The sequence below is a fragment of the Amblyomma americanum genome, chromosome 1 (genome assembly GCF_052857255.1).
Source record: "Amblyomma americanum isolate KBUSLIRL-KWMA chromosome 1, ASM5285725v1, whole genome shotgun sequence".
In the NCBI taxonomy this organism is placed as follows: Eukaryota; Metazoa; Arthropoda; class Arachnida; order Ixodida; family Ixodidae; genus Amblyomma; species Amblyomma americanum.
Window position 1 is genome coordinate 349186570 of NC_135497.1, and position 27142 is coordinate 349213711.

At 47.2% G+C, this 27142-nt stretch overlaps 2 pseudogenes; one reads left to right on the forward strand and one right to left on the reverse strand.

Annotated features, from left to right (window-relative positions):
- Window positions 1–647: 647 nt before the first annotated feature.
- On the reverse strand, window positions 648–15817 carry LOC144121565 (uncharacterized; annotated as a pseudogene).
- Window positions 15818–20241: 4424 nt separating this feature from the next.
- LOC144116658 (U2 spliceosomal RNA) lies at window positions 20242–20446 on the forward strand (annotated as a pseudogene).
- Window positions 20447–27142: the final 6696 nt, after the last annotated feature.

The window sequence follows — 27142 nt, forward strand, 5'->3', positions numbered from 1 at the left end:
CAACACGGTCTCTCTCCCTTGAACGCCCTGGGTGAGAAAAGAAAAAAGAAACAGAAAACCAAAGCCGCCCTCCTCCCCTAAAAGCTGGGCGCGAGAAGAGGACACACGAAGTGGACAGTGCGCGAAGCTAATCGGCGTCTCTCTCCCAAACCAGGGAGGGAGAATTTAGGAGATGGAGGAGGCGCTCAACTTCATGCGGCGCGTGGCGGCGGCTTTGTGAACTAGCGGAGCATGAACCACAATCCTGGCCATGCTGTGCCGCACATTATAACGGGAGACTTCAACGCACACCATCCTGCTTGGGGAGGAGTCATATTAGCAACAAGAGGACAGCAGTTATTTCGTTTTACACAGTACAACAGTTAAACCTTCCTCAACTACGGCCAGGTAAATTTTTATAAACGTGCCCTATCCAGTGCCCTTGACATTTCTGTGATTTCTGCGCATCTGTTGTCTTCAACTGTGAAAGGTCGGGAGGCAGGGAACAAAAAGTGTTTATTACCAGAAAAGAAGCTGCTTATATAAAGGACAGGTACAAACATACCCATGCGCACTTCGTACCGTCATGGCACGTGTTAACATGACAGTGTGCATACTTAAATCTTCCTTCTTTTCGAAGAGAAAAAAAGGGGAAAAAGTGTACAAATTCACATGTCAGGGGCGTAATGCTGCGGTCTCTCTGAAAGGGTGTAACGTTGTGGCGGTCCATGCAGACGTTGACTTCTACGAAGGATGTCCTCAGGTTGTAGCTCCGCCGTCTGGTCAGGCTGGGATACAGACTCCGTAGAAACAGTTGCTTCAGGGTGTGACGTAGGTTGCATTACTTTGGAACTGAGATGTTCCCTGGTGCGCCGCAGCACTTCTCCGCTGTCTGTAAGTAGGGCGTACGACCTAGGTGTGCCTGCGGAGCCTACAACCACTGCTGGTGACCAGGTTCTGCGTGTGGTGTCGTACACTGATATCGGAGACCCGCAGCGAAGATGTGGTAGACGCCTGGCCGTCCGGTTGTAAAGTTCCGCTGCTTTTCTCTTATTTTATGAAGGCGATTGCGAACGGATTGTGGTGGCACAGTCTGCGGTTAAAGGTGCTGGGGGAGAACCGCCAACTGCGTCCCTGTTTGACGGCCCATCAATCTTTGAACAGGTTACTTCAGTTGCTCGTCCCTTGGCATGTTTCGGAACTCCATCAGGGTGCTATAAAATTCCAGGGTTGCGAAAGGACACTTCGTTAGCAGTTTTTTCGCCTCCTCCACTGCACACTCCACCATGCCTTTACCACGAGGATAGTACGGGCTTGAAGTTACGTGGGCAATTCCGAGCTGCGCAGCAAATGAGCGGAAGCACGCACTGTTGAAAAGTGGAGCGTTATCGCTGCACAGCTTTGTCGGGATTTCATGAGTTGCGAAGACAAGAATGCACGCATTGTTTACCGCTCTCGCTGTTGTCTGACGTAGCTTTTGAACCTCGAAAAAGAACGAGTAGAAATCTACGAGGATTAGGTAGCAGTGGTCACGTGATGGAAAATATCAAGCCCTACTACTTGCCATGGCAGGCGGCCTCGTATCTCGGGGCTCAGCTTAGGCAGTCTAGTGTTCTTGCGCTTGTAATTTACGCCCGCTGCACATGACTTAGCTAGAGCTGAGATATCTGCGTTCATACCGGGCCAGAACGTTACTTCGCTGGCTCTCATCTTCATTTTTCTTCGCCTCCATGGGCGGTGTGCAGCAAGCACAGAATTTCCGGTCGCATGGTAGGAGGAATGACTATTTTGTTGGTTCTGAGTAGCAGGCCTTTTTCAACGTGCAGCTCGTTGCGGTAACACCACTATGAACGGAGGGCATGCAGCACATGGTCCTTCGTTTCCGGCCACTCTGTGCTCGAGTAACGGCGTAGTTCAGCCATACGAGCGTCTCTGCTAGTTTCTTGCCGAATACTCTCGAGGGGCTGGTCTGACACAGGAAGCGGACAAATAACGCTGACTTGAAATTGTTCTGTCTCGACGGTTAGTTGCGTAGCACTCGGGAAGCGAGAAAACGCATCAGCTTGAAACAACTCCTTTCCTGGTTTGAACGTCACCTTGATTGGGAATTTTTGCAAAACAAGCTTCATGCGCTGCAATCGTAGCCGGTATTGACAAAGTGGCTTTTTGAATATAGATTCCAGAGGCATGTGATCCGACTCGGCGGTAACCTTTGAATTCCTGGAGATATAATCTTGAAATTTTGTGCAACAATGAACAATTGCCAATGGTTCCTTTTCGATCTGCGAGTAGCGCTGCTGTGCTTCCTTCAGTGAACGGGATGAAGAGGCAGCCGGCTGCCCATCCTGTAGAAGAACGGCTCCTACTCCATGCTGACTGGCGTCTACTAACAAGGTCAATGGCTTTTCTTGGATAAAATAGGCAAGGACTGGTGCCTTTGTCAGGATCGCTCGAAGCTGAGAAAAGCTGCTATCTTGCTGGTCTGTCCAGACCCACGCGGCATCCTTTTTCGACAGCTCGTGAAGCGGCGCTGACAACACGGATATGTTAGGGACAAACCGCGCCACGAAATTAATTATGCCTTGAAAAACTCGCAGTTCCTTGCCGCTTTGTGGCGGCGGAACTTCCATGATGTCTTCGGCTCTGCTCGCGTCCAGGCACAGCCCCTCTGGAAACAGAATGTGGCCCATTTATCGGACTCTGAGCTGGAAGATATTGTACTTGTTCTTCATTGACCTTCAAGTTGTGTTGTCTACACCGGGACAGCAGAGCTACTAAATTTCTTTCGTGTTGCTCTCCCCACTGTCCCCGAACCAATGTCCTCCATAACGAAGGAAACGCCGCTAAGCCTTCTAGCACCTGGTGCATCACCCGCTGAAAATATTCTGTCGCGGAAGCGATGCCGAACGGCATGCGCAGGAATGAGGATCGCCCGTAGGGCGTGCTCATATCTCATAAGCGGGAGCTCGGCTCATCCAACTTAATCTCCAAGAATCCTGACGATGCATCCAGAGTAGAAAATAATTTCGCTCCGTGCAGCCGCGGTAGGATATCTTCTAAATTCGGCATGTGGCAGGGCTCTCTCAGAAGTGCCTTATCTAATCAGATGGTTCAGTAAAACTTCTGTTTGGGCTAGTTGGTGCATTTTTAACCAAGGGAACGGAGCAGCGCAGAAGCAAGCAATCACACAAGATGGACAAGACACGACACGAGCGCTGACTGACATCTCAATTTTATTGAGCGGAGGCATGCCTTAAATAAGGCGAGCAACATAGGTGACAAAAGGAGCAGAGCGGACCATCAATAAGGATATCAGGAAGCACTCAAACGTTAGCTGGTTTCAAAAAGTCTATTTCAGCTACAAAAAGCGATAACGAGGGAGTGCTAATGCAAGTGTCTGCATATTTCTTGATATAGTAGGCTTCCAGGCTAACACGCGCAGTCTTGTCGGCACTCTTGCCTAGAATTCTAGTCTCAGCCAAACGAGCCACGCATCCTCTACACTTAATTACGTGCGCAACCAAACGTGCGTACATATCTTTTAATTGACCTAAATTTCGGGCATGTTTCTCCAATCGTTCATTGATGTAACGGCCAGTTTCGCCTACATAGATCTTTCCACACGTCATGGGAATTGCACAGATTACGCCTGTTGAGCACTTGACAAACTGTGTGGCTTTCTTGGAACCATAAATGCGTGGGCACAACTTTCCCAGCTTGTTGGGTGCCGAAAATACAACGGACACCCTATGCCTGTTGGAAACTTTCTTGATATTGTGCGAAGTCTTGTGCAGGTATGGCGAAACCACAGGCTTATCAGCCTTCCGACGTTCATCATTCAGTCTTCTTGTACCAGTCTTCAATTTCTGAAGCAGGGTTTCAGAACAGCAGTCTGGACCGAAGAGGGGAAACCCGCCGCCAAAAGTCGGCTAATCTGATTCTGAAAACTTCATTGCATCTGATGCGGGCACGATTTTTTGACACGATTCCAAACAGTGCGAAGCAATGGCTCTTTTAACTGTCTTCGAGTGTGCCGAATCATAAGGCAGCAAATCCTTTTTTTGCACGAGGGTAATAGGCCCAGCAGACGTGTCTTTCAGAGAACGTTAGTTTCAGATTTAAAAACTGTAAAACAGCTGAGTAAGGTAGTTCGTGGGCGAATTTTAGCCCGAGTCCATGTTTCTTAAAAGCGTCCATAACATCGCCAACTGTAGAGGGGTAGGCGAAGGTCGTCTGCCTTTTTAAAAGCACTAAAAAATCGCCTACATATCTAAAAACCTTTAAAACCACCCCCCTCCCATTAGGTTACCTATCTAACTGCTGATCTACTTTTGCTAAAAATATTTCGCACAAAATTGGAGCCACGCATGACCCAATACAAATTCCATTGCGCTGCAAAAAAGGCAGGTTGTCAACACGAAAAAAGTAGATCTCAAGTAAAACTGCAATAAAGAGACGAAATTCTCTACAGACACGCCTGATGAGTTCTGAAAAGTCACGTCGCCGTTTTCTTCAATGCATTCTTTCACAGCCAACACAAGCTGATCTTGAGGGACCGCATAAAACAGGTCTTGCACATCTACAGAGAACCCAAAGCCAGTATCATCTGTGCTGGCGAGAAAATGCGTAACATCAGCAGATTTTTTCGTGAGGAATGGTCATTCAAGGCGAGCAATTTTAGTTGATTTTGCAAAAGCTGGCTAACGTTTCTCTGCCACGATCCTTCCTCGCTAACAATTGTACGAAATGGGATTTCTGGCTTATGCGTCTTAGCAGTAAAGAAAGCATTTAGGCTGTTTCCTCTGCTATTCAGTATATCTCTGGCAAGTGAGCCAAGATTTAAATCTTTACAGAAGTTAACGAACATTGTCTTCACTCTAACGGCACTTTTTTTCACAGGAACAGAGTTCTTATTGATTGCCGACTGCGCTTTCTCATTATCCATTCCCTTCGGCAGAACAACAAACCCCGTCTGTTTGTCTGCTTGGACAAGCATGTGGTTATTTTTCTTAAACAAAGATACAACGTCATTTAGGTGTCTTTCGGTGTTCAGCGCGCCCCTATCATTTGCAGAGCACTTCCTCAGACAGTCCACGCCTTCTAGAAGACAACGGTTTCGATCCTCTTCATTTCTTGCTTTCAAGGCTATTTTTCTGTTCACCGCTATCAGCTCAGGTGCTGAGACTAGGATTCTAGGCAAGAGTGCAGACAAGACTGCGCGTGTTAGCCTGGAAGCCTACTATATTAAGAAATATGCAGACACTTGCATCAGCACTCCCTCGTTATCGCATTTTGTAGCTGAAATAGTCTTTTTGGAAGCAGCTAACGTTTGAGTGCTTGCTGATATCCTTATTGATTGTCCGCTCTCCTCCTTTGTCACCCATGTTGCTCGCCTTATTTAAGGCATGCCTCCGCTCAATAAAATTCAGATGTCAGTCAGCGCTCGTGTCGTCTCTTGTCTTTCTTGTGTAATTGCTTGTTTTTGCGCTGCTCCGTTCCCTGGGTAAATCAGATGGCCTATGGGGGTTTAACGTCTCAAAGCGACTCAGGCTATGAGGGACGCCGTAGTGAAGGGCTCCGGAAATTTCGACCGCCTGGGGTTCTTTAACGTGCACTGACATCGCACAGCACACGGGCCTCTAGAATTTCGCCTCCATCGAAATTCGACCGCCACGGCCGGGATCGAACCCGCGTCTTTCGAGCCAGCAGCCGAGCGCCATAACCACTCGGCCACCGCGGCGGCTTGGTTAAATCAGATGGGTTTAAGCATATGTGTACGTTTTCTTTTTTTACTACTAGAACCATGTGACTAAACCAAGAAGTCGGTTCTGTTACCTTAGCAAGGGCGCCGTTTTGCTCCATCCGGTCCAGCTCAGCTCGGACGAGCTCCTAAAGGGGCGATGCGGTTCATCGCGCTGTCTTGACGATGCCTCGAGCTTTAGGATTCAACTCCATGTGGTAGGTTACATCTTTGATTTCTCCCAGCCCCCTGAAAACATCTCCAAATCTTTATACTATTTTCTTAGTTTCCAAGGCGTCCAGGGTGTTTGTGCGGCCAATCAGCCCTAAGCGTTCAGGCACCGTGCCACTCAATGTAACAGGAACTGCTTATTTCACAATAAAAATAACGCCGTGGTAGAACACTGTACTGGCGACCTGAAACTCAATCTTCTTCGTCGCTTTTCTATGTGCCCGAAAAACGACTGTAGCATAGTGCAGCAGTCTTGTGCGGGCTTCGAAGTCATGTTTCTGAGCGTCGCTTCGGGCATTACGCAAAAGTTGGCTCCGGTATCAATTTTGCAGCGTATGGCGGAACCTGCGACGTCGACAGTCGCTCAACAGCAGTAGTGGCCAACAATTGCATTGACTTCCAGGATTTGAAGGAAATAGCCCACGTCCTCTGCCATTTTGACCTGCTTTATCTTGCATGCTTGGCACCTCGATCTCCCTTGTGGTTGATGACACCCACGCGCGAAGTGGTTTCGGCCGCCACACTTGTTACAGCGCTTGCCTTGCGCAGAGCACTTTGTTTTTCCGTGTTCCGTGAAACAACAGTTTGGGCAAATTTCGAGGCTAAACTTTCCAGTTCACAGCATATACGGTGGCCTCATCTGTTGCGCTTAATTCTGCCTCCCTGATCTCGTTAAAGTGCTCATTCGCTTGTTCCCTTGCTCGACATATTTGCATTGATTTGGCATACGACGGATTTTCAGACAGAAATTTCTGCTGCAGGTCCTTGTCTCCAACTCCTAGAATTATTCGACTGAGCAGTAGTCTGTCCTCTAGCTCTCCGAATTCGCACAAGCGAGCAAGGGTTCGGATATCGATTAGCCGCCCGTTAAGAGATTCGCCCTCACGTTGATCTCAGGAGCCGAAACGAAACTCGTTGAACGTTAAAATCTTCGCTGGTTTGTAGTGGGCCTCGAATTTTTCAATCAGGTTATCGATGTCTTGCTTTTCGTCCTCATTTGCGAAGTTGAAGGTATAGAACTCCCGCCTTTCTTCACCACCAATTGCCATAAGAAGTGTTGCTGCCTAAACTTCTTTAGGCTGCTTCCTTAGTCCGGTCGCCGCAGAAAACAGAGTAACCTCACTCTTCCACATGACCCAGTTCTGGTAAACGTCACCCGTAGTTTCCAGTGGGTTTGGCACTGGAAGAATCGTGCAATGCTGTACTTCTTTCTCTGGAGTGTATTAGGGGTACAGCTGGACGAGGAGGCGGGGAAGATCAGTGGTGAACGCGGTTTGCGAAACCCGCCGTCACGCCACTTCTGACACCATGTGAACAGTCGGGGGCATGGAACAAAAAGTATTATCAGACAAGGGACTGCCTATATAAGGAAAACGCAAACATGAGGATGCGCACTTCGTACAGTAAGGGCACGTGCAAACATGACAGTGCACATACATTCAACAACATGGAGTGCGGGGAAGACAAAGAAGTCAGACAGCTGTCGGGCTGGGCCCGCTCATCTGTGCCAGTCTTTGTGAAGCATTTCTCATCGGTGCTGAGCATATATGCTCAGATAAGCTGCACTGCTATAACCTGGTATGATTCCTGCGGTCTGTGCGGCTCCGCCGGTGCCGCACCCTGGTTCAACACCTGACTCTTCTCCTGACATTTCGTCAGGCCTAACTCAGCAGGCCAGACCTGATGTACAAGCCCTACCTGCTGCCTCAAACCTGGTGTCTTGCACTCGCACTTCTGCTCCAGCTGCATCAGGACTAGGATTTCTAGAGCCTCATGGACAACGCACCCCTGATGCTTACAACTCAACCCATGATCTGCCACTACCTTCAGGTCAACATTATTTTTCTGATTCGAAACGTTCTTCTACTGTCATATATATGGACACTACTGCGAAGTCAGGAGAAGGGTTTGGGAGATTTAATCATGCGGCTTCAAAGCGCCGACGCAGCTCAAAGCGGTCACTAATGAGTGCAGATACTCCGAACGTATCTCAAACTCCTAAGCACACCATTAAGGTTGTCATCAATCCACTTAATTCCGGGCAGCGCATTACCTGCTTTAATCCACTGACATTGAGACAAGGTTTAGAATCTGTGGATCCAGACGGCGTTGTTGAAGTTCGTCCCAACGAGCGCCTAAACCTTCTGGCAGGTGACGCCCGTACAGAGCACGCAACTGAACGCCTCTTGCAAATAACAAGCATAGCTGGAGTGGTAGTTCAAGCCTACGAGCCTCGCCCCAGCGACTGCGATGTGGTTGGCATTAAGGGTGTCCCCCTGGAACTTTCTCAATCAGTTATCTACTCCGGGCTGCTACAGAGAGCTCCGATTAAATCTGTCCGCCGGCTTGGAAACTCACCAAATATCCGCATTGTATTTGCGACAGAATCTGCTCCGCAATACATTATTCTCCGATATACATGGTACTGTGTGTACGAGTACATTCAAACAGCACGGCAATGCACCAGATCTGAACGCTTCTCCAATGTGACTAGCGCTTGCCAACTTCATTTGCGCTGCCCTCGTTGAGGTGGCAGCCATGACCGAAATGAATGTGAAAACGAAAACCCCCTTTGTCCCAACTGCGGTAAGGAGCATGAGGTGACGTTTTTTCCGCTGCACTCCCTACCAAAAGGAGAAAACCATCTACAAATACAAGAACTCAAACAATACAGACTATAAGTCAGCAAAACTGCTCTACTTGAGCAAAACAAAATCCGGGGAAGTCGCCGCAGGAAAATTAATCGCCGGGGAAAAAGCTCCCCAATCGCCGGACAAATATAAAGCCAGTCACTTGCGCATTGAGGACGTGGTTGAGTTTCCTCCTCTTCTCCCGCGCCAAAATGTTGAGCCACATCCCGTAGCGAGTACAAAAGTGAACAGTCCACGGCAGCCAAACGGCGACCTTGAAATACCCGTACGAATTATCTTCTCGCCAAAACTACGCGCTCTGTCCTTTTGGTTTCTTCCTCGTCCCTTGTCTTTTTTGCACGGTATCAAGATGCTTCATCTACGACTGTCTGATATCCGACAGTTTGTTTCGCAGCACCGTTTACCGATCATTGCCATCTCAGAATCACATCTGCGTACTACTGTCCGTCCTTCAGGCTATACCTTTCTGAAATCGATGACAGTTGCTGACATCTGCAAAGTTCTTTTAGCTGTTAAGAAAGACGTCACCTTCATTCGACAACTCATATTTGTCGACTCACGGAATGAATATGTTCCACGCACCGTCAAGATCATGAACCTGTCCTTCACAATGATCGTCGGGTGCATACCCCCGCGTGTCAACTTTGACGTCGACCGCCTTCAGGATATCGTACGGAGTACCCATCAGTCGCACATCATAACTGGAGATTTAAACGCACATTATCCTGCTTGGGGAGGTATCAGATACAAAGCCAGACGACGAGAGTTATTTGATTTCGCACAGCGCAACTATTTCACTTTCCTCAACTATGGCCAGGCAATTTTTTATCAAGGTACAAGATCCAGTGCCCTTTACATTTCGATCATTTCTAGTCATCTGTGGCCTTCGACAACCTGGAGTGTTGACATAGAATCTCATGGCCGCGTTCATCTACCTACATCCATAGAGGTTGGCGGTGTTTTCTTAAGTTCACAGCGGCGTGTGGTACGCTACACGTACTGGGAAGTTTTCGCTGACACAGTTGAAAAAGTGGACCTCTAAAACCTCAACTATGAAAGCTTCATCGCTGCTGTAGCACGTGCTAAAACGTCCAGCACTAAGGTTGCCACTCTATCAAAAGTGCACGCAGCTGCAAATGCTGAATATGAGCGACTTCGAGCAATTGGCCGCAAAGCAGAGAGACGAGCATGCAGAACATATTATAGACAAGACATCAGGGCTTCTAGGCGCGCACAGAAACATGTTCAACGTCATTTGGACCAGCTGGTATGTCGAGAATGGCGATCTTTTTGTGCGAAGCTTGATCCCAGGAAGCCTCTTTCTAAGGTATGGAGCAATTAACGTACGCGGCCTCAGTAGTCTGCCCGCCGCACAAAATAATTTGTACTGCGTAGCTGTAACTGCGAATATTTCTTGTCTCGATGCAGCGGAGGCTTTTTGTTCTAAGACCACTGCTCGATTAACGGCCATAGCGGTGCCATTGCCTCTCCAATGGTTTAACCCTTCACCTAATACTGCTCTCCTTCATGAACCTTTCACTATAGAAGAACTTCGCGCGGCTTTGGCAGCTACCAATAAAAAATCGTGCCCATGTCCGGAAGGTGTAAGCTACACTGCCCTTTCTCACCTGAGAAAAAAGGCCAAGGTTTTGCTGCTCGCAATTTATACCACTTCCTGGAAGACTGCCAGCCTTGAAAGGTTTGGGAAAGCGTGCGGGTGTGATAGCTATCCCCAAGCATGAAAAACTATGAATTGACATAAATGCTTACCGTCCCATTGCGCTGTTAAGCTGCGTCGGAAATCTGATGGCGAAAATGGTACACTCCTGCCTTACCTGTGACCGGACGAACTGGAAAATTTACCCTTAAGCCATGTCTGGTTTACGAAAAGGACGCAGCAGCATTGACAATGTTATTTCCTTTACAAATAGTGTCAAACGCAGCAAAACACAGCGGTCTATGATGATTGCTATTTTTCTTGACGTGAAAGGAGCATTTGACAACGTCACACATAAAGCAATTCACTCAGCCTTGCAATCGATCGGCATTGTTGGACAGATGTATAACTGGCTGTGCAATTATCTGCACGAAAGTTCGATTTTCATGTCAACAAGTGAAGGTGACACAGCTCTGCACCAAATATCTCGCGGAATGCCCCAGGGAGGGATTTTAAGTCCCACCATTTTCAACATCTCACTTGTTGGCTTGGAAAAGTGCTTGTCCCCTAGAGTTGAAATCTGCCTTTACGACCTCTGTATAATGATGTTCCAGACGCGACAGGCGTATTGTGCTTACCCGATTACAGAGCGCAATAGGCTGCATCGAATCGTTTTGAAGTAAGCGCGGTCTCGTCATGTCGCCAGATAAAAGCTCAGCAATTGCATTTTTGAGGCGCTATCTTTCACACTACGTGCTGAAAGTGGCTGGTACCCCAATACCATACGTCACAATCCAAAAATTCCTAGGGTTGACATTTGACAGGTCACTGTCATGGATCCGACATGTAGAACAGCTTAAAAGTAAGCTCTGCTCTTACGCCTATATCTTTCGTATGCTCTACACTACCAGAAAAGGCTGCTCTACACCTTCATTACTATGGCTGTGTGGTGCTCTCTGTGAAGGCCTCTTACGCTACAGTCTCCCAGTTTTTCAGGGTATCTCACAAACATCAAACTCCTTGAATCTATGCAAGCTAATGCCTTGAGAATCTGCGTCGGCCTTCCCAAGACCATCTCCACAGTGGGTACTCTAGCACAGAGCGGGCGTCTATCTGCATCAGTACTGCTAACCCAGGAGTTGCTTCGTGCCCAGATGCGGTTTGTGGCTCATGTACCTCACCATCCACTCGCTGCGCACCACATAGAGCAAGTTTCCGACCTTCTCCCACCACACAACCAGTGCCCTGTCAGGGCCTCCTCTCCACCTTGGAGTTACACAGCATGGCAAATCAAGACAACAGTTCCAGGGATTAAAAGAAATACAAATACCCCCCGTCCTGCACTTAAATATTTTGCTATTGAACACATTTATGGATGCTACAGTGCGCACCATCAAATCTACTTTGATGGCTCTATCGCATCCATCTCATCCGCGATTGGTGTCTGGGTTCCGGCAACGAGCACCACAAATTATACGTTCCTCAGTACACCGCACATCGACTACAGCTACCGAGATGGCTGCTCTGCAAGCACCATTTACTTACATTCTCCGAAAACCGCCAACAGCGTGGGTTATTTTCAGTGATTCTCGGGCTGCATTAAGTTCTATACAGTCATCAGGAAACATTCAGGAGCCGATCGTCGATGACTTAAACAGATTCCACTCCGACGCCTGTGAGCTCGGCCACTGTGTTGTTCTGCAGTGGTTACCCACTCACTCTGGCATTGCAGGCAAAGATTACGCTGTCGGTGCAGCGAGGTCGGCGCATGGCGACACCACCTTGCTCCTACCTATACCATTTTCTCGCGATGATGGCGCGAGGGTTCTAACTACAAAATCCTGACAGATGCAACGCTCTTTGTGGTGTCATCCGCAGCATCAATATAGACCCCTTCTGCGCATCGACTCCACTGGTGGCTTCTGCATGCCGCGCAATACAACTAGACGTGATCAAAATGGCATCCACCGAATTCGCCTGGACGTTGCCTTAACTAAATCCTATTTACATAAAATTGTTGCATTAAGTACCCCTCTGTGGCGCACATGTGATGTGCGCGAGAATCTTCTGCATTTGATCGCCCGCTGCCAACTCTTCAACACTCATCGCAAGGCACTTTTAAGTGCTTTAGGACTCCGACAAGATGGCCCCGTGCAGCTGGAGCATGCACTTGTACCCTGGAGGGACGCGGCTTCGGCTTTGCGCGGGACAAAATCATTTTTAGTGTTTTTAGGAGACAAGGGTTTGGTGGACATTCTTTGACAATTATGTATTTGTGTGTGTGTTGTGAGTGCGTGAGTCGGCTTCATTTCACCATTCACCCTATCTATTTCTCTTTTCCTGTTTTTTCACCATTGTCATCTCTACTCTTCTCTTCTTTCATCCTCACCTGGAGTAGCATGCCAGGCAGACAACCAGGTAGACCTCTCCTGTTCCATTAACGTCCTTATCCTCTTCTCTCTGGAATGCGGACACAGAATTTCAACGCAGCAATCATCGGCCTAAGTACATTGAGGTTGGTGGTGTTTTTTTAAGTTCCCAGCGGCGTGAGACACGCTACAAGAGTTGGGAAGTTTTCGCTGGCATAGTGGAAATTCTGTAGCTCTCAAGCCTCGAATATGAAAATTTCATTGATGCTGTAGCACGTGCTAAAACGTCGAGCAATCTGATTATGACTACCAAAAGTTTACTGAGCTGCAGATGCTGAATATGTGCAGCAGAGCAATTTGCCGCAGAGCGGAGAGACGAGCGCACAGGAGAATTATAGCGAATATATTAGCGTTGCTAGGCACTCACAGAAACATGTTCAGCTTCGTTTGGACAAGCTGGAAAGACACGAACGGTGATCCATTTGCGCGAAGCTTGATGACAGAAAGCCTCTATTTAAGGTTTCGAGCAACATACTTATCGTCAGTAGTCAGCCCGCACCACTATATCCCTTCGAGTGGTCAGCTGTAAATGCGAATATTTCTCGTCTCGACGCAGCGGAAGCTTTATGTTCTAAGGTCATTGCTCGTTTAACAGCTATATCAGTGCCACTGCCTCTCCAAGTGTTTCCCCTTTACCTAATACTGCCCTCCTTGACGAACTGTTTACTATATATGGAAGAACTCCATATACCCAGGACCAAAGACGTGAGTAGTAGGACCAGGGTTCAGCTGCTGGAAGTTTATAACACCTCCTGGAAGACCAGCTGCGTTGAAACGTGTTGGAAGCGTGCGTTTGTCATATATGTGCCCTCAAGCTTGGAAAACCATCAACTGACATAAACGCCTACCGTCCCGCTACACTTCTCTCTGCGTCAGAAAACTGATGGCGAAAATGGTACACACCCTCCTTACCTGAGACCTGACGAACAGGAGAGTTTACCCTCCGACCATTTCTGGTTTCTGAAAAGGACGCAGCAGCGTTGACAACGTTATTGCCCTTACCAATTGTGTCAAACGCAGGAAAGCACAGCGGTCTATGACCATTGCTGCCTTTCTTGACGTGAAGGGAGCCTTTGATAACACACACATGAAGCAATAATTTCAGCCTTACAATACTTGGCATTCGTGGATAAATCCATGCATCCCTTCTTTGGTGAAAATCAAATGTGTTGATTGATTTATTGATTTATTGTTTGATTGATGAATACGGGCTGTGTGACAATCCGCACGAAAGGAACATTTTCAGGTCAACAAGTGAAGGTGATACAGTACTGCATGAGATGTATAGCGGAGTTCCTCAGGAGAAGATTTTAAGTCATACCCTTTTAAATATCGCACTTGTTGGCTTGGAAAAATACTTGTCACCTTCAGTTTAAATCTTCTACGCAGATGACATATGTGTATGGTATTCCAGACGCAACAGGCGCATTGTGAATACCCGTCTACAGAAGGCAATGGGCTTCATCGAATCATTTTTAAGTAAGCGCGGTCTTGTCATATCACCAGATAAATGCTCAAGATTTGCATTTTTGATCCGCGATCTTTCGTGCTGCGTGCTGAAAGTTGCTGGTGCCCAAATACCCTGGGTGACATTTGGGGAGACAAGGTTCGCATTCTACAGGTCACTGTCATGGTCCCCACATGCGCAACAGCTGAAAATCAAGCTTTGTACTTACGCCTCTATCTTTCTCATGCGCTCGTCCACCAGAAGAATCCGCTCTACACCCTCATTAGTACTGCTCTATGGAGCGCTCTGACAAGGCCTTCTGCGCTACAGTATTCCAACTCTTCAGGGTACTTCGCAAACAAATATCAAACTCTCTGAATCTATGCAAGCTAAAGCCTTGAGAATGTGCCTCGGCCTATTTGTATCAGTACTGCTAACATAAGAGGTGCTTCGTGCCCAAGTGAGGTTCCTGGCTCCCTTACCATCCACTCGCAGAATACTGCATATAGGAAGTTTCTGACGTTCGTCTCGAGCTATCACAACCTCCTCCTCGTCTTGAGGTACGTATCGTGGAAAATCAAGACAACAGTCCCTGATATTAAAAAAAAAAACAAACACCGCCGGTCCTGAATCTAAATACTTAGCTCTTGACTACCTTTATGGATGTTACAATGCACACCACCACAACTACATTGATTGCTCTATCACCTCCACTTCATCTGCGAGTGGCGTCTGGATTGGATCCGAGCGCACCACAATTTCGGCGAAACTCAGTCACCGCACCTCAACTACTGTTATTGAGCTGGCTGCTCTGCGAACAGCATTTACTTACATTCTGCAACAACCGCCAACAGCGCTGGTTATCTTCAGTGACTGTCACACTTCACTATAATCTATAAAGTCATCAGGCAGCTTCCAGGAGCAGAGCGTCGACGACTTGTGCAGATAACGCAGAGAGATGTGAGATACGCCACCGCGTTGTGCTGCAGGTGTTACCCGCTCGCTGCGGCCTCGCAGGCAAACGATCACGCTTACGGTGCAGAGAGGCCGGTGCATGGCGGCGCGCTCTTGCTGCTCCTATTCGCACTATTTTCACGTAGTGATGGCACGAGGCTTCTGGCCACTAAATCCTCGCAGAAGCAACGCTGTTTGTGGTGCGATCCACAGCGTCAATATACACCCCTTCTTCGTATCGACCCCACTTGTAACTTCTGCATGCCACGCAATTTAGATAGACATGATCGTAACTGCCTCCACCGAATTCGACAATGCGTTGCATTCGCTAAATTCTAACTTCATAAAATTGATGTATCGAGTAGCCCTCTGTGCCCGACATGATGTGTGGGCGAGGATCTTTAATACTTGATTTGCCGCTGCAAACATTTAATATCTATCGCTAGGCACTGTTAAGTGCATTAGGACTCCGTCAGGACGGCCCCGTGCACCTGGAGCATGTCTATGGACCCCCGTGTGATGTCTGTTCGGCTGTGTGAGGGACGAAAGCATGATTAGCCTTGCTTAGAGACACATATTTGATGGACACCCTTTGATAATCATGTGTGTGCGTGAGTGCTGAGTATGCTTGGTTTCACCCTTCTCGCTTTCTTTTTTCCCTTTTACACTCTCTTCACCCTCTTCTGCTGCTCTAGTCTTTTCTTCTTTCAGCCTCACCTGGAGCAGCATGCTAGTCTAACAACCAGGCAGACCTCTCCTTTATTTACTAAACTCTTTCTCCTCTTCCTCTTCTTTCCCAAAAGAAACAGTGGCCTGTGTGCGTGTGTATGCATGCAGTCTTCATGATGCCCACACTGTAAAAATCATCTTCGCTCAGCTTCACCCCACTCACGCCCACCTACAGCAGATGCAGCCGAGGCTGAGATCTGTGAATGCTGCATGTACGCCTTCGGCCAAGCGTTCTACATATGAAGGCCAACAAGCATAAGCCTCTCATCTCAGATAACAATAACCAGAAGTGCAACAGCGCCAGGCAGATATATCACCGGACCGAGAATTAAAGATCCAGCAGTCCAAGAACAGCTTAGCAAAGCTACCCACTAGAGATTGACAGCTAATTTCTTTACAAGCAGAATAATTTCAGCGCATCCGCATAAACCAAAATCATTTTATCGCAGTTGCGTTTTATTACAGTGGAGTCTTTCCGAGCATAATGATTATCGCATGCCTGAGAGCGACTGCATTTCCGCATTACCCTTTGTTTAATCGCTACTTATTTTTCCCTTAAGCATCTGTATCACTCTCACAAGCCCGCCTTGTTTATTTCTGTCGCATGCAGCAAAGAATTTTAGAATCCTGACGCAAAAAAAATTGGAGGGAACTATGAACCTACTCCTTAAGGGTATGACGCAATAGCGTTTTGGGTTAATTTTCATATATGCAAAAGCTCATTCTCTACTTTACATTGATAGGTCCCTGCGAGTCCTCATGCGCCTCCTAGCGCAGCGGTGAAGCGGCGAATGGATAAAGCACTGCCCTCCAATAAGCGGTGCTCCCAGCGGTGGGCCTTGTGCGAGCCAGGTTGCAGTTCTCGAGCGATAAATCATTATTTTAGCTGCCACCTGCCAGAGTGGGTATTCCGCTCATCATCCGGTAGGCAGGTTGTGACGACACTGCAAGGCCACGTGACCTAGAGAGCTCAACAACCTCCCATGTTGCTCTCTGGGCTCCACTTGCCAGTCATTCTCATGATTTTTCATTCACAACGCCCACGCCTACTCCGGATTTTCTGGAAAAACACTGCGCCAATTTATACACCTGTAATTTTTAATATTGATAGTAATATCTGGGGTTTAACATGTCGAAGATTCAGAGGGTCTATCAGTTGCGCTGTAGTGGAGTTCTCCAGATTAAACTAGACCAGCTGGTGTGCTACAACGTGGGCTGACAGCACTCAGCACAAGCAGGTTTCTGCATTTCCCTGCAATATAAATGCGGCCCCCGCGACCTTGTGGTGAGCAGCCGAGCGCCACCGCCACTGAGCCATCGTGAGCGGTGTTCTTCGCTATTTGCTCTCTGACAACGAATGCCTCGGAAAGTAAATTTTGGAGAACGTCGTTAGGTCATTGCGCCTAAGCCTCACTTATTTACGGTACATCGCCCAAAGAAAGGGAATCTACTCGCACTCAGTCCTATATTATTAGAGCAGTGCGAACAATTCGATTAAAACCAGTCGCAAACGTGCAAAAGTGGAAACTCTAAAATACTTTAAATTTTACATCAATCTAGTGTACAATGCTTTACAACTGCCGAAAGCAGATTACAGAAGCGCCAATTAAATGTCTTCCTGAAACGAGACACCCCACAACTTTGTTCTCGCATAGGCCTTGTGCCATTTTTGCGTTGAATCACGAAAACTTCTTTCGGTGTATAAATCTGCAGGCTAGCACTTTAATTTTGTCTGAAAGAAACAAAAATGTATTCCTGGTTGCAAAAAAAGTGTAGCAGAAACAAGTCACAAACCGGCTCGGTACGGTTCCTTAGAAGCCGGGTTGTCCGAACCCTGGTTAGGAGCGCCCGATATTCGGCAAGAAATGATCTTGACCTATTTAAGGACGTGTGACATACCAAGCAAAGCCCAATTTGGAGATGGCCCTGCAGAATAAGGATGACAACACAAGGTTTGGCACCTGAAGCGCGTTCCAAATATGAGGAAACCTGAAATTTGTTATTGGAATGAGTTTGACCGATTTTGATTGCCGGCGATTCTGAGTGCTCTCGGGTGGAAGACAACCTTGGCCTAGCCTAAAAATGGAATACTTCTACCTCCAAAAATTGGCTGACCTACCCTGCAATATTTTAAAATTGAGTTGACCCATGTTTGGAACCGACCTGGGACACTACAAAATGTGTGGGCCACACCACAAATTTGCGTGGCCCCGACATCTGGGCCCTTCACCGTGCTTTCGTACAATATTTCTTGAAAAGCAATGAAAAGACTTCATTCAAACAGCGCAAAAGACGAACACGGACAAGAGGGAAGACATCACAAAGCGCCAACTTCAACAACGTTTATTGCTGTGCGCAGCGAATACATATAGAGTGCAGCGGGCATGCGCAGCAATGAAAAGGAAAGTCATGTTAAGACTGTTAGCAGCGCCAAACCGCCTGAAACACATTATCATCGATGCAAGGAAGAAATCATAAAGGTAGAACCTAAAATCCCGGACGCAAACAATAACAAAAATATATTACTCTAGTTCGAAATTCCAAGACACACGACGCTCCTTCTCATTAAACAACACCGATGGAGTGCTGACATAGTAATATCCTTTCTCCGCGATCTCACCAGCCTCAGCTATCTCCCTGGCTGTTTTGCTGACATACTTATGAAGGATTGTGGTTCTTCCCAATAAGAAAACACGTTCTTTACACTGTTGACAATCACAGCAGTGAATGGCGAGATGACGAGAAGCGCCGATGACGCTTTTGCTATGTTCCATGAGCCTCTTTTAAGACATCTGTGCGTTTGATCAATGTATGCTCGGCCACAGGGCAAATGTGTCGAGTATACTACGTCTTTCTCGCGCTCTGCTGTTGGCTGCCTGTTCCTAACAGTGCAGGAATTGCTCACAGTGACGGTGTAATTCACCTTCTTGCACAGTTTTGATAGCTTCTCTGGTGCGGAAAACACCACATGTACACCTTCTCCTCTCCCTATTTTCTTGAGCTGGTGGGCGAACGTGTGCATGTAAGGTAATACCGTCACATTTTTTATCCAACCTGTGTCAGCCCGGCCATTGTTTGGAACCACTTTCCTACTTTCTTTGAGCATGTTTTCGGTAACCGAGAACAAGAGTGTACATGGGCAGCCAGAGCAGCTCAACCAGGTCAACTGGCTAGAGGACGCACGATCCAGTCGATGTTCACACGATTTCGCGAGAGCACTGCAAAAGCAAGACTTTACAATTGCTCGTTTAACTAGTTTTGAGTGGGCTGAACCAAAAGGAAGTACAGGTTTGCTTCCTCGCGGTTCATAAGCCCGACACACATGGTCAGCGGAAAAATAAATACCTAGGTCAAGAAATGTGGTGAATATGTCACAGCCACTTCATGCGTCAATATAAGTGGTTGAAGGCGTTCTGAAAACATCGACAAGATATTGAACATATTTGCCTGATCGGACATAACTTGTGTGTTGGTAAAAACGAGAAAATCATCAACATATCTCAAAATGCCTGCAAAACCGGACCCACCACTTCTGCGTTTCAGCTCTCGGTACCGCTCCGATAGAAAAATGTCGCTCAAAACAGGAGCAACGCAGGAGCTAATGCGTATTCCGTTTTTATGAGCGACGAAGGTACCTTCGCAATCTGCGAATGTAGACTTCAGGTAAGTTGAAAGCAATTCCAGAAAGTTATCGACGGATAAACCACTATTGTTCTGAAACGAAATCATCCCGTGTCCGTCTCTGCAGTTCTTAATACTGATCAAAACATTGTCCTGCGGAAGAGAATAATAATGATCTTTAATGTCGACTGAGAAAGCCGACAGGATCGCCTTGGGCCTTTCCTTAATAGATCGGGTTTCCTCGTCAGAGTTCTTCACCTTGAAATGGTCGTCAATAGTAAGACCATTTAAATTTTACTGCAGAAACCTTGCAAGCGACTTCTGTCATGTTAATTATCAGAGATAATTACCCGCAGAGGGCAGTCCATTTTATGAGTTTTTGCTGCGAAGAAACGTTCCAAGTCGACCTTTTCCGCCTTGTCTATAGACTTAACAAACTTATCCAAATTCATGGCGCTGCATAATCTTTTTGCCGCACTTTTTACAGGCTCCAAGCGTACCTCATTTCTTCTATCGAACACCGAGAACACAGCTTCCGCTGCTTTCGCTTTCTACGTGTTTTCTTTGCACTATGTGAATGAAAGCGTTAAATACCACTCGCCCAGCAACTGCTTTTAATGAAAAAGCCGCCAGCCAATTTTCAAGTCACTTCCATTCCAGACAACCAATTGTGGCGGAATGTACCGCATGACGCCATTTGTTATGAGGGTATTGCTGCACAAAGCCGATGGGACGGCGGCAGTTGTTTCTTCCTTTCTTTTTCTACTCGCTACTTTATTCCTTCCTCACGATCCACTTTTTATTTTGTTTTGCCCCCGCCGCGGTGGCTCAGTGGTTAGGGCGCACGGCTACTGATCCTGCTACCTGGTTTAATATCTGCTACGGGTCCCATTTGGACTCAAGATATTAAACTTATTTTTGAAAATGTAGCGGAGTGCTTGAAGCTTGCTTCACTTCCGCCTCAGGTTGGCCCGGTATTGCACTGCCTCCGGGATCGGCCTGGGGCATTATAGCGCGCGTCTTTTCTTTGGCAGCAGGGGACAGCGAAGAACGCACCTCTTGACGCACCTTTCTTGTTGCCAAAGATAAAGGCCCCGGAATCTAGCTGATCTGCATCTGTGCACGGCTCCACGTGGCTGCGCCCGGAATCGTGATATCAGCCTTCGCTGACGTCACGGCACTGCAACACCACCAGGGGCTCGGCATACAAATACCGGACGTTCTCACGGGCAAGGCCACTTGACAGCAGGGGACAGCGAAGAACGCACCTCTTGACGCACCTTTCTTGTTGCCACAGGTCGGAAACTGTTTTTTATTTGTAATTTTTTTTGCTGTCTTGCTGCTGCAAATATTGAGTGTTCTGTGTGTTTGTGCGTGAGAGCTTGATAACATGAGCGAGCTACGCGATTTCAAAGAGCAGCTAGAGAAAAAAACGAAAAAAAATTCAAAAAAACAGATTGAGCAGCAGCTGAAAACGGAGCTGAAAGAAGTGGAAGAGAGCCTTCCATTTTTAAACGAACAGTATCAGGAGTCGAAAAACCAAAATGAGCTTCCAGAGAAGGAAAATAAAGCACTGAAGAAAGAAAACGATGCTTTGAAAAGTGAGTAGCGAAATGCAAAGAAACAACTTCATGACCATGAGACCAGAATCCTCACAAGTGAACAGTACTCTCGAAACCGCAACTTAGAAATTAAAGGGATTAAGGAAGAAAAAGATGAGAATATTGTCGCAATACTAAGTCACATTGGCACTGCTTTGAATGAGTCCGTGACTGCAAATGACATTGAAGTCTGCCGCAGGGTTAAAACTCGAAATGAAAATGCAGTTGCTAACATAATTGTGCAATTCAAGCACCGATCAAAACGTTACTCAGTGCTCCAGAGTGCAAGAAAGGTTAGGCTTTCCACTACTGACATTGGGTGGTCAGATGCAAACCCTATATATCTAAACGAACATCTTTGCCCGACGCTGAAGAAGCTTTTGTTTAAAGCTGTGGAAAAATAGAAAGCCTGTGGTTGGAAATTTGTGTGCGCAAGGGACGGAAAGATTTTCGCTCGCCAAGAAGAAGCGTCAGCAGTAATCCACATCAGAAATGAGCAAGGTGTTGAAAAGATAGTGTGACCGCATCAATATGCAGCCTAGATCTTTGCCGTCATCAGGAATGGCGATGGAGCCTCATGAAGTAAATCACGTTGCTGTCTCTGAGAGCATAAATGAAATTAAGTGCTTTCACCTGAATATAAGATCAGTGTGCAATAAACAAGATTTACTTAATATTCTACTAGAAAAATTTAACTTTGATTTTGAGGTAATAATGCTTACAGAAACTTGGCTTCATTCAGAGTATGATAATATCACTGATGACAGGTACAATACATTTTGTCTGAATTGAACTCGGAAAGGTGGTGGCGGTCGGCTGTTACACGTCAAAAAATGTATAGAGTGTGATGTGCTTGATCAGTTTTCTATTGTTTCCGATGATGTAGAGTGCCTTACTGCCATAAGTCAAAGGTATCTTATAGCTGCCATGTATCGTCCTCCTAATGCAGTAGTTGACTCTTTTCTTAGTCACTTTGAAGGCATCCTTAATTATGCAAGCAAGAACAACCTCAACTTGTTTTTGGGTGGTGATTTCAATATTGACCTGATGAGTAAATCTAACACTCAGCAGTGCTTAGTAACCACACTCCTATAATACTCCTGTCACAAAGTTATCAAAGACGCTACACGCATAACAACAACGTCGTGTACCTTATTGGACGTCTTTGTCACAAACATACCTGAACACGAAGTTTTTGGTGGCGTTATCACGTCCGCCATAAGTGGCCACTTGCCTATTTTCTTACTCTAAAAAAACGCTAAGGAAACATAGGAACAGAGCCGATATAATTAAAGCATTTCAAGAGATTAATGAAAAAACTTTGAACACATTTCGCAGAAACCTTTGTGCAGTAAACTGGGAACCAGTGTATAGCTCCCGACCGCCGATGGCGCTTATGAAGTATTTCAGAGATTGTTCATTGATGCTTACTCAAGTTCATTTACAATGAAAACTTGCAAAAAAGGAAGAAAAGTTCGAAAACCTTGGATCGATAACGATTGTTTGCAACTAATAAGAAAAAAAATGCAATTTACTAGGTTCTTGAACACTCGCAATCTGAAAGACTGGGAAATTTTTAAAAGGCATAAAAACAAAACAAATGCCAGGCTGCGGAAGGCCAAACAGGTTTATTTATGCAACTACTTTGAAGTTGGTAGTGCCCTAACACCTCAACATATGTGGAAAAAAATTAATGTGCTGCTAAATAGAGCTCCTGTGAAGGAAATTATTAATGAAATCTTATTGAAAAATAAAGTCATTAAGGGAGCTCTGCTAGCAGAGAAATTTAATACCTTTTCTGTAAACTTGGTCACCAGCACACATTCCTCGGAGGCAACAAATGGAATGATTAGAAATCCACAAAGACTTTACATTGACCCTACAAGCGAGACTGAGGTCTGTGCCGTGTACCATTCACTGAAAAACAGCTTTGCTTGTGATATTGATAATATCCAAATGAGACCGGTAAAATATGCACTAGACCTCATTTTGTCGCCGCTCACATACTTATACAATATTTCCCTCTCAACAGGCACTTTCCCCAGGAAGATGCAAATCGCTAAGGTAGTCACTATATTTAAAAAAGGGGACAGAAATTATTTGACAAACTATCGGCCAATTTCTATCTGGCCAGTTTTCTCGAAATGGCTAGAAAAACTCATTCACACACGAATTGCCAAGTTTGCAACTAAATTATTCCCACTCAGTTTGGCTTTAGAAAAGGAATGTCCACAGAATATGCTCTTTTGGCTCAAAAAGAAATTATTTTGAAAGCAATCGAAGAAAAATAAGTAATTGCAGGTGTTTATCAAGATATTGTGAGCGTCTGTGGTGTTGGTTGGCGCCGAAGTTACAATTAATCGGGCCAACCTTCCCACCACTGCACTCTCTGTAAGCTCGGAGGGGAAGGAGCGGCAAACTTCTCCACCCCGCGTGCGAAAGATTTTGATTCGACTGCTGACCGGCGATAGGGGCCACGCCTGATTAGTCGCTGACCGGAGGCATGAGGCGTAGGCAAGTTCGGTAGCGAATTAATTTAATTAGGAAAACAACAACCAAGTATTACAATATGCCCGACAAGGTAGCGCCGCACACTGACGTGACGCAAATAACACAAGCACCAATTGAACACGTTAACACAACAATTAACACAAAGAAAGAAACATCAGGGCGATTGCTATACAAAAATGTTACGAGACGGAAATACAGTACAAAGGATTACAACGAGAAACACAGAAAGCAAAAATACAAAGATAAGAGTTGAAGTGAATGGTGAGACACGATGGCTTAGCTGCGGAGTGGCAAGGTCCGGTCGCAGGGAGCGTCGGGCTGCGGTGGCTCGTCGCGGGACTGATGGGGGCTTGCGGATACGGGCGAACTTGGGCCTCGCGTCTTCGGGACCACCGTCGCGCGCGCTACGCGTCAGATATCCGCCTAGGCTCCTTGCCGACCTGGCTGACCTGGCTCCTGGCTGACCTCACTCACGACCGCACGCACCGAAATCTCCAGACCAACTGCCAGCGCGCGGCGTTCCCGTCGCCCCCTTCGCATGGCAAAGAATGAGAAAAAAACAACACAGGGAAAAAAAGACCCTTCAGGAGCCACGCACACAGGAATGCAGCTCCCAAAAAGAAAAAAAAGATCACATGAAGGAATGTCGAAAGAATTCGGCACAATGTCTTAATCCGACTAGGAATCCTTGGGGCCGCGAACAGTGCCGGGGCATTCAATCCGCTTCTTCTGTTCCCAACACATGCAACCGCTTGCCACCTGTATGGGAACAATGCTAGGAGGGGGGGGGGGGAGTAGTTTTGAGTGACCCCTCCAGCTCTATTGTGAGAATGCCGTTCCCCCGCGGGGGAGGGGGAAAAAGTCGACGCCGCTCCGCGACATGTTTCTGGGAAACAAAGGTCAAAGCTGGACGGGGCAGGCATGAACTTTGTGGCACAACCCACACGAAAAGAATGATGTTCTCAATAACATTCACAAACAAAACACAAATTTCGTGCATGCACACACGCGCCTGGCGGACAAGCCACCTCAGATGAAAGACGCGCACATCACTGTCACCAGCGCGCACCATCTCGTCGTATCACCAGTTTTCCACGAAGGCTCGCAGGATAGCGCACCGACACTCGCCTCACGCACTCCCACACCTCACGCAGTCAAGTCCTAGTTAGTCAAAACAGTTCGACACTGCACATTCTGTCGTAACAGTCCAACACTGAAACACGACCACACGCGAACATTTTGCGTTGCATAACATTTCAAAACACTACCAACAATGCACAATATAACAACAAAAAGAAATTTCTAGCTAAGGGTGAAACTGGCCCGTCGCAACGCGTTTAGTTCACCCCATGGCTATTCACACCCGGCTGAGGTATTCTGCGCCGACGTTGTCTTTTCCCTTAATGCTCTCGACCCCGAAGTCGTACTCCTGTAGGAGCAGCGCCCAGCGAAGTAGCAGTGAATTCATAAACTGAGCCTCGTTCAGATATTTCAGTGGCTGATGATCTGTCTGGACGATGAATCGTTTGCCGCAGAGGAAGAAATTGAAGCGCTTGATAGCCTATAGGAGGTATTCACATGACGTCATCCGCAAGGGGCGCTAGTGGCCGGCGCGGCATTCGCCATGTTGGTGGTCGCGCGCGGCAGCAGCAGCATTTACCTGGCTTGTGATGTGTGAAATGTGACTGTATTTAGCGTCTCGCCGCAGATCATTTCTGTCCGACCCGTAACACCGTGTGACTAAGTGGATACGCCGTGAACTGCGCGATGCAGAAATAGCAGGCACGCTGAAAATGTTACATTTTGTGAAAACGTCGACTCGTAGGAATGTGCAGGTGCCGGCGTGGTGTGCGACGTACTACAAGACGGCTGCCGTGCGTTGAATTCATCGATATTGAGGTCCGCCTTGTGCACGGCGTAAGTTTGCCGACAGGCCGATGAATTAAAGTATGCAAATCTATGAGAGGGGGCAATTGCTTGACAAGCGGTCGAGCCGAACATCCGTGCTGAGGGTGCCGACGGCCGAAGTGCCGTTTTTCACCTAGGTGAGTAGTTAAACGTGTATGTTCGTTTACCTAGCTTAACTTGTCATCTCTGTCTGCTGAAAGTGACGTGTTACTACTGAATGTAGCGGAATTGCTGCACATCGCGTTGCTGCGAACCGGCCTACAGATTCCAGGTCTTGTGTACTGGAAGCAACGTTACGTTTCTTCAAACCTGCAAAACATTCTTGCTGTCTGCCATTCGTGCTGCGAGTGCATGACAGTATTTGCTCGACCATTTTGTCGCGTAAACAAAGCAGCTATGACACAATATGCTTTTTTGCTGAAACAATGAGTATTCGGCGGTTCGCGGACTACAGCCGCTGGAAATATGAGTTTCAGCAGCGTCCGCTTAGGAATATGGGTAATTAATCATGTGCTGTGTTATCCACTATGTGTGCTGCATGAGTAGCTGACAGTTATGAACTGATATTAAAAGCTGCAAGTCGTTTACATTCTTGCGTGCAATGCAGCCGGCCAGTTTTGCTGCCGAGTTGCGGCACGCAGCTCAGTTAAATCACGGCACAGAATTCCGCTGCAAACTTTATGCACAATAAGCATTCTAAAAAGAAAATTGAACGTTGTCGCATTTAACAACGTGCAAAGGTGTTACGGATCACCAACAATTCAGGCCGGATACCTCACGGCGCACCGTGACACTGCGCGATCTTTCGCGAAACGACCACAAACATGCGCGTTTGCCGCGGCGACGCTTTCGCCGTCTGGTAGCGCGGCCTCAGTGAATACCTCCTATACAATGGCCAAGCACTCCTTCTAAACTGCTGCGTACGCCTTCTCTCTGGGAAGTAGCTTGCGACTCGCGTACGCGACGGGATGCAGAAGTTCGTCTTTTTCCTGCAACAGTACTGCCCCAACCCCTTGATCTTAGGCGTCGGTACGAAGCACAAATGGCTTGCTGAAATCCGCAACCTGTAGGATGGGGGCCTCTGAGAGCAGTTGTTTCAGGCTGTCAAAGGCTTGTTCTTCGTTATCCCCCACCTAACGCTATTTGGTGCGAGTTTTTTGGTCAGGTCTGTCAGAGGTGCGGTAACAGTTGCGTAACTCGGGATGAATTCACGATAGTATCCCGCTAGGCCCAAAAAGGCTCGGATTTGGCGTTTGGCTATCGGTCGTAGGGCTTGGCGGAACCTGCCCAGTGTTGATTCCATCGGGCCAAGGGTCCCCTTCCGAGTTGTGGGCTTGAGGGGCCCAATAATATCTATAGCCACCCGGCGAAACGGCGTGTCATCCAGAGGCATTTTCTCAAGGGGCACCTTTTTGACTGATTCCCGTGAGGCTGTCTTCTGGCAGCTGTCGCACGGCGCCACAACCCGACTAGCGTCACCATGCACGCCGGGCCAGAATAAATTAGCCAGAATGCGGTCACAAGTCTTTTTGTGCCCCAAATGACCTGCCATCAGTCCGCAGTGCGCGAGGCGGAGAACCTTGTTTCGGTGCTGAAAGGGGACAACCAGCTGTAAAGTACCCGAGCCTGACTCTGGTAGGAACTGGCGATAGAGCATGTCATCTCTTAGCAGAAAGGTGTACGA